This window comes from Stomoxys calcitrans, chromosome 3 (assembly GCF_963082655.1).
Source record: "Stomoxys calcitrans chromosome 3, idStoCalc2.1, whole genome shotgun sequence".
In the NCBI taxonomy this organism is placed as follows: Eukaryota; Metazoa; Arthropoda; class Insecta; order Diptera; family Muscidae; genus Stomoxys; species Stomoxys calcitrans.
In genome coordinates, this window is record NC_081554.1 from 141,863,089 (window position 1) to 141,870,935 (window position 7,847).

At 37.2% G+C, this 7,847-nt stretch overlaps 1 long non-coding RNA gene across 1 annotated transcript; it reads left to right on the forward strand.

The window, feature by feature from the left end:
* Positions 1-345: 345 nt before the first annotated feature.
* Positions 346-1,154, forward strand: LOC106094310 (uncharacterized). Its single transcript, XR_001222533.2, has 2 exons — positions 346-534; positions 751-1,154. It is a non-coding gene; the product is annotated as an uncharacterized LOC106094310 (long non-coding RNA).
* Positions 1,155-7,847: the final 6,693 nt, after the last annotated feature.

The window sequence follows — 7,847 nt, forward strand, 5'->3', positions numbered from 1 at the left end:
CGTGTTATTTTTTAGGACGTTCCAAGTATTATAATTCATCTTTCCTGATGGGTTTTTTGCTGTATATGAACTGAAAATTCACTAGAGTCGTTGTGGCCTTAAATTTGTAATGTGCTGTAAAATTTCTTCTTGGGAAGTAAATGAGTCTGCGTTGTAGTATCCTAAGTACTTTAGAAGCCCTTTAAAGATTAAGTTTAGATAAAATGTTTGTTATTTATCTTAAAGATATTTATGCAATATAAATATGTAGGAATATAGGTATTTTTTATTGTAGAACTTTTCTAAACAAAGCCATGAATTTAATGTCGTAATGTTTAGATAAGTAATGTTATGCTTGTTTTTTTTTTCATTTTTATTTCAACCACTTTCAACAAATGGCCAACAATCATTGAAAAGTGGCAACAGAGGGCAAAATTCACAAAACAACCAAAGGATTCACCAAGCCTGGTATGGTCAGCAGAAACCACCACACCGACACTGAGTCATAAGTAACACAGCCAGACTGCGTTGCCGTTATAGCAACCGGAAATCCTGGTAAGAGAGCAACATTTTATTTAATGCTTATGCTTTATGCTCTATTAGAACATCTTTGTATCATCTTTGAATGTGACCACGACTCTTGCCTGCTGCAAATGGCAGCAGTGGGCAAATGATTAAGGGGAATGCATTCTTTCAGAACAGAACCAAGATAAAAGATAAGATTTTCATAGAAAAAGCAAAAAAAACCAAACTTGTATTTCCTCTCCATAGTTTTTCTTTTCAGCCATGACAATATTTTGCTACTGACAGTTGTAGACAAAACAGGGATATTTGTAAAGGATAACAAACAACAATTGTCGGTCTTGTTGCCCATCTGCGAGGATTTCGATGATGGAATGGCTGGAGGGTGCAGCGTACATACATTGCACCAAAGTACTACAGCGAAGAAAAATTGAAAATAATGCAAAGTTCATCTGCTGTTGAAGGGATCACAAAAACCTTCAGGATAGGATAACATAAAAAGGCAAGGAGAAGAAAATTTCAATAGTACTTTTACTTTTTTTGAAAGGAATTTTAACAAATGCTGTAAAATTTTCGAATTAACGATAATAAAGGGAATTTAAAATTTAACTGCAAAAAGAAGCAGTTATTTTTGTGATTCCGAAACTTTTGAAGCTACTGCAATGAATTGACACTTAGCATTTTGTTTTTACCCACCACCAATTGTTGGAAAATAGTAAGAAGCCCTATAGAGTACCTTTTATCTCTGTAATCGTGATTGTTTTAATTCGTACTAACGTCTTAATTAAATAAGCTTCTATATTTGGCTTCACTCGATTTGATTACTTGGGGTAGGGTTGAGTTTATTTTTTATAACTCGGCTTTAAATAGCCTAAATAATTAATCAGGTGTGTTCTGTGTTTCACCTCGCTTTCACTTTTTGAAAACTTTTCACTTACCCAAAATTATCTGTTCTGTGATAGCGCGGAAAAGCAATTTTTCGAATTCCAGTTCGAAAAATTAGAACATGAATATTGATTTTAACTGCAGCTGTGAACACTTTTTCGAATAATTAAAAAAAATAAAAGCAAATAATTACCAGCAGTTTGAAACCCACTCCTAATTCCTAAACAAAAATCAATATCAACATTAAATTTGATTTAATCTAATAATAAAAAAAATATATATATATATATATATATATATACATATATATATATATATATATATATATATATATATATATATATATATATATATATATATATATATATATATATATATATATATATATATATATATATATATATATATATATATATATATATATATATATATATATATATATATATATATATATATATATATATATATATATATATATATATATATATATATATATATATATATATATATATAGAAGTAAACTTGTGTTATTTGTTTGTTTGTGTGTTCCTTATAGACTCAGAAACGGCCGATTTTCTTGAAATTTTCACAGATGGTGCATAATGACCCCGTGGTGAAAATAGGGTATAACATTTTTTGATATCTGAAGGGGGGCGGACCCTCCCCCTTACCCTAATTTTCAGAAATGCCAGATCTGGGAGATGGGTGGTGCAATTTAAGCGAAATCTTGTGTGCTCTGTTGTAGTACCCTAAAAATAAAAATTTGGTATCCAAATTTCGGATGAGAAAGGTATTTGCGATTAGAATACGAATCTGATATCCAAATGTGGGACCACGTTTCTGTGGGTCCACCCCTTCCCCAAAACACCACCAAACTGGACTTCTTTACTGACCATGGGAATATGGGGCTTAAATAAAAGGTATTTGAATGTAGAATTAGAATCTGATATCCAAATATGGGACCAAGTGTTTGGGGGGCCGCCTTTCACCAAAAACATCCCCCAAAGGGGACAAATCTACGACCATAGCAATATGGGGCTGAAATAAAAGGTCTTTGGAAGTAAAGCACGACTTTGATATCAATATTCGGAAAAAGTGTCTACGGGGCCACGCCACCCCCACAACACCACCCAAATAGTAAGTATTTTCTGACTTACTTAAAGTACAACACGAATCCGATTATATTTTCAAGGCCAACTCACTGAGTGGCGGCCCATCCCCCAAAACACCCCCCAAGCCGACCATGTTTGCCGACTAAGGAAATATGGGGCTCAAATTAAAGGTATGTGGGAGTAGAACACGTATCTGATATCAACATTAGGGGCCAACTGTCTAATGGACGTCCCATAACCATAACAACCTCCAAATAGGACGTATTTGCTCACCAAGACAATTTGGGTCTTAAAGAGAGTGGAACTAAATATTCATAGTTTTTAAAGCCAATACCCCAAACCGGACATATTTGCTGACTTTTGCAATAAGGAGTTTAAATGAGATTTGAAAACGAATTTGATATCCAATTTTGAGGCCAAAGGCAATATGGGGTTCAAATAAATGACATATAGATATATGAGAAGAGAGCACGTTGCTGATATATTTTCCGGGCTTAGTGTTTGAGGGATCACCCCAATCCCCAAAACAACCCTAAATCGCGCATATCTATCGATCATGTCAATGGGGAACTTAAATGAAAGGTTTTGGGGGGTACAGCAAGAATTGATACCCATTTTCGGGACCAATTTCCTGTTGGCCTACCCCTTTCCCAAAATAACCCACAAACAGTAATTTTTTACTGACAATCGGAATATGGGGCTCAAATAAAGGTATTTGGGAGTAGAATACGAATTTGATATCCAAATGTAGGACCATGTATTTAGGGCATCACCCCTTTCCCAAAACAACCCCAAAGGGAAAACATTTTGTGACTATTCCAATATGTGGGTCAAATGCAAGTTATTTGAGATTAGAAAACAAATTTGATAACCTATTTTGGGGCCATGTGTTTGGGGGGCGCCTCATCATGTAAACTCCTCTTAAGCCAATCGCAATATAGGGTTTAAATAAATGGTATTTGAGAGAAGAGCACGGTGCTGATATTTTTTCAGGGCCAAGTATCTGGGGCACCACCTCTCCCCCGAAAATACCACTAAATCAGACATCATGGGAATATCGGGCTGAAATGAAGTATTTTAAGAATGGAGAACACCTTACAACCAAACTTAAATTCGTAGACCAATAAAGATCATATGGGATTCAGATAAAGGCACTTATATTGGTAAACTCTTAGTCAAGTTAGCATGGTATTTAATTAAAAGTTCTTCGAAAATAAATATTCCAAGGAAACTTTTGTTCCATATAAAGTAAAAGAAGGCGCAGCGGAGCGGGCCCGGGTCAGCTAGTTAGACATAAAAGTGATGATATTCTAAAAAATATAGGTGAAGCAAATAATAACAAGTAAAAAGGCGTTAATTTAGGCCGGGCCAAACTTTGGATACCCACCACCTCGGATATATATGTGAACCACCTTTCCTCAAAATCCGGTGCAAAATTCATACCTTATGTCCCATAGCATCTATATCAATATATGTTCCGAATTGGACCAGATACCAGATAAGTAAAAGTTATTGTTCAATTGTATATAACAAAATATTGGTCTTTTTGTAGTTATATCTAAAAATAAACTAATCTGAACTATATACGACACGGATGTCGAAAAGCATAACATAAGTCAGTATGTCAAATTTCAGTGCAATCGGATTAAAAATGCGCCTTTTATGGGGCCAAGACTTTAAATCGCAAGATCGGTTTTTATGGCAGCTATATGCACATCTTGATCGCTCTAGACCAAATTGCGGAAATATGTGGAGGGGCTTAACTTAACTCTTTGTCCTAAATTTCCGCAACATCGGACAATAAATGCGCTTTTTATGGCCCCAAAACCTAAAACCGAGGGATCGGTCTATATGGCAGCTATATCCAACTCTGGACCGATCTGAGCCAAATTGACGGAGGATGTAGAATGGCCTAATATAACTCACTGTCACAGTAAAATCGGATAATAAATGTGGTTTTTATGGGCCTAAAACCCTAAATCGGAGTATCGGTCTATATGGCAGCTATATCCAAATCTGAACCGATCTCGCCCAAATTAATGAAATATGTCGAAGGGCCTAACACAAGTCACTGTCCCAAATTTTAGCAAAATCGGGTAATAAATGTAGCTTTTATGGGCCTATGACCCTAAATCGGATCAGATCTGAGCCAAATTGACGAAGGATGTCGAAGGGCCTAAGTCAACTCACTGTCCCAAATTTCAGCAAAATCGGATAATAAATGTGGATCGGTCTATATGGGGGCTATATCAAGATATAGTTCGATATAGCCCATCTTCAAACTTAACCTGCTTATGGACAAAAAAAAAAGAATCTGTGCAAAGTTTGAGCTCAATATCTCTATTTTTAAAGACTGTGATTTCAACAGACAGACGGACGGACATGTCTAGATCGTCTTAGATTTTCACGCTGATCAAGAATATATATACTTTATAGGGTCGGAAATGGATATTTCGATGTGTTGCAAACGGAATGACAAAATGACTATACCCCCATCCGTCATTGGTGGGTATAAAAAGAAATTACGCTTAAATTAAAGGAGACCATGCGACTTTGATTAAAAGTCAACAAGTAAAAAGGCGTTAAGTTCGGCCGGGCCGAACTTTGGATACCCACCACCTCGGCTATATATGTAATCCACTTTTCGTCAAAATCAGGTGAAAAATGCATACCTTATGCCCCATAGCAGCTATATCAAAATATGTTCCTATTTTGACCAAACACTAATAAGTGCAAGTCATTGTTCAATTGTGTATAACAAAATATTGGTCTTTTAAATAGCTTTATCTAAAAACAAAAATCCGGTGCAAAACTCATACCTTATGTCCCATAGCAGAAATATGTGGAGGGGCTAAACTTAGCTGTTTGTCCAAAATTTCGGCAACATCGGACAATAAATTTGCTTTTTATGGCCCCAAAACCTAAAACCGAGAGATCGGTCCATATGGCAGCTATATCAAAATCTGGACCGATCTGTGCGATAATGCAGAAGTATATCAAGGGGCTTAACTTAACTCACCGTCCCGTCATCGGACAATAAAAGCGCCTTTTATGACCCCAAAACCTTAGATCGAGGGATCGGGCTATATGGCAGCTATATTCAAATCTGAACCGATCTGTGCCATATTGCAGAAGTATGTCGAGGGGCTTAATTTAACCCACTGTCCCCAATTTCGGCCACATCGGACAATTAATGCGCCTTTTATGGGCCCAAAACCTTTAATCGAGAGATCGGTCTATATGGCAGCTATATCCAAATCAGGACTGATCTGACCCAAATTGACAAAGGATGTCGAAGGGCTTATCACAACTTACTGTACCAAATTTCAGCACAATCGGATAATAAATGTGGCTTTTATGGGCCTACGACCATAAATCGTAAGATCGGTCTATATGACAGCTATATCCAAATCTGGACCGATCTGGGCCAAATTAAAGAAGGATGTCAAGGGGTCTAACACAAATCACTGTCCCAAATTTCAGCAAAATCGGATAAAATATGTGGCTTTTTTGGGCCTAAGACCCTAAATCGGAGGATCGCTCTATATGGCAGCTATATCCAAATCTGGACCGATCTGGGCCAAATTAACGAAGGATGTCGAAGGGCTTATCGCAACTCACTGTCCCAAATTTCAGCAAAATCGGATAATAAATGTGGCTTTTATGGGACTAAGACCCTTAATCAGAGGATCGGTCTATATGGGGGCGATATCAAGATATAGTTCGATATAGCCCATCTTCGAACTTATGGACAAAAAAATAATCAGTGTAAAGTTTCAGCTCAATATCTCTATTTTTAAAGACTGTAGCGTGATTTCAACAGACAGACGGACAGACGGACGGACATGTCTAGATCGTCTTAGATTTTCACGCTGATCAAGAATATATATACTTTATAGGGTCGAAAATGGACATTTCGATGTGTTGCAAACGGAATGACAAAATGAATATACCCCCATCCTTCGGTGGTGGGTATAAAAATAGCATTGATATTAGTGAGGAATTTATGTAACTTTATTATACCCTCCACCATAAGATGGGGGGTATACTAATTTCGTCATTCTGTTTGTAACTACTCGAAATATTCGTCTGAGACCCCATAAAGTATATATATTCTTGATCGTCGCGACATTTTATGTCGATCTAGCCATGTCCGTCCGTCTGTCCGTCCGTCCGTCCGTCCGTCCGTCCGTCCGTCCGTCCGTCCGTCTGTCTGTCGAAAGCACGCTAACATCCGAAGGAGTAAAGCTAGCCGCTTGAAATTTTGCAAAAATATCGGTCCATGTTTTGATATAGCTGCCATATAAACCGATCTAGGGTCTTGACTTCCTGAGACTCTAGAGTGCGCAATTCTTATCCGATTGGAATGAAATTTTGCACGACGTATTCTCTTATGATATCCAATAACTGTGCCAAGTATGGTTCAAATCGGTCCATAACCTGATATAGCTGCCATATAAAACGATCTTGGGTCTTGACTTCTTGAGTCTCTAGCGTGCGCAATTCTTATCCGATCAGAATGAAATTTTGCACGACGTGTTTTGTTATGATATCCAACAACTGTGCTAAGTATGGTTTAAATCTGTCCATAACCTGATATAGCTGCCATATAAACCGATCATGGGTCTTGACTTCTTGAGCCTCTAGAGTGCGCAATTCTTATCCGATTGAAATGAAATTTTGCACGACGTGTTTTGTTATTATATCCAAAAACTGTGCCAAGTATGGTTCAAATCGGTCCATAACCTGATATAGCTGCCATATAAACCGATCTTGGGTCTTGGCTTCTTGAGCCTCTAGAGGGCGCAATTCTTATCCGATTGGAATGGAATTTCGAACGACGTGTTTTGTTATGATACCCAATAACTGTGCCAAGTATGGTTTAAATCGGTCCATAACCTGATATAGCTGCCATATAAACCGATCTTGGGTCTTGACTTCTTGAGACTCTAGAGGGCACAATCCTTAACCGATTTGAATGAGTTTTTGCACAAAGTATTTCGTCGTGATATCAAACAACTGTGCCAAGTATGGTTGAAATCGGTCCTTAACCTGATATAGCTGTCATATAAACAGATCTGGGGATTTGACTTCTTGAGCTTCTAGAGGCCGCAATTCCTATCCGATTTGGCTGAAATTTTGCATGACGTATTTTATTTTTACTTTCAACAACTGTGTCAAATAAGGTTTAAATCGGTTCATAACCTGATATAGCTGCCATATAAACCGATCTGGGATCTTGACTTCTTGACCCCTAGAGGTCGCAATTATTATCCGATATGCCTGAAATTTTGTACGACGGATCCTCTCATGACCATCAACAAACGTGTTTATTATGTTCTGAATCGG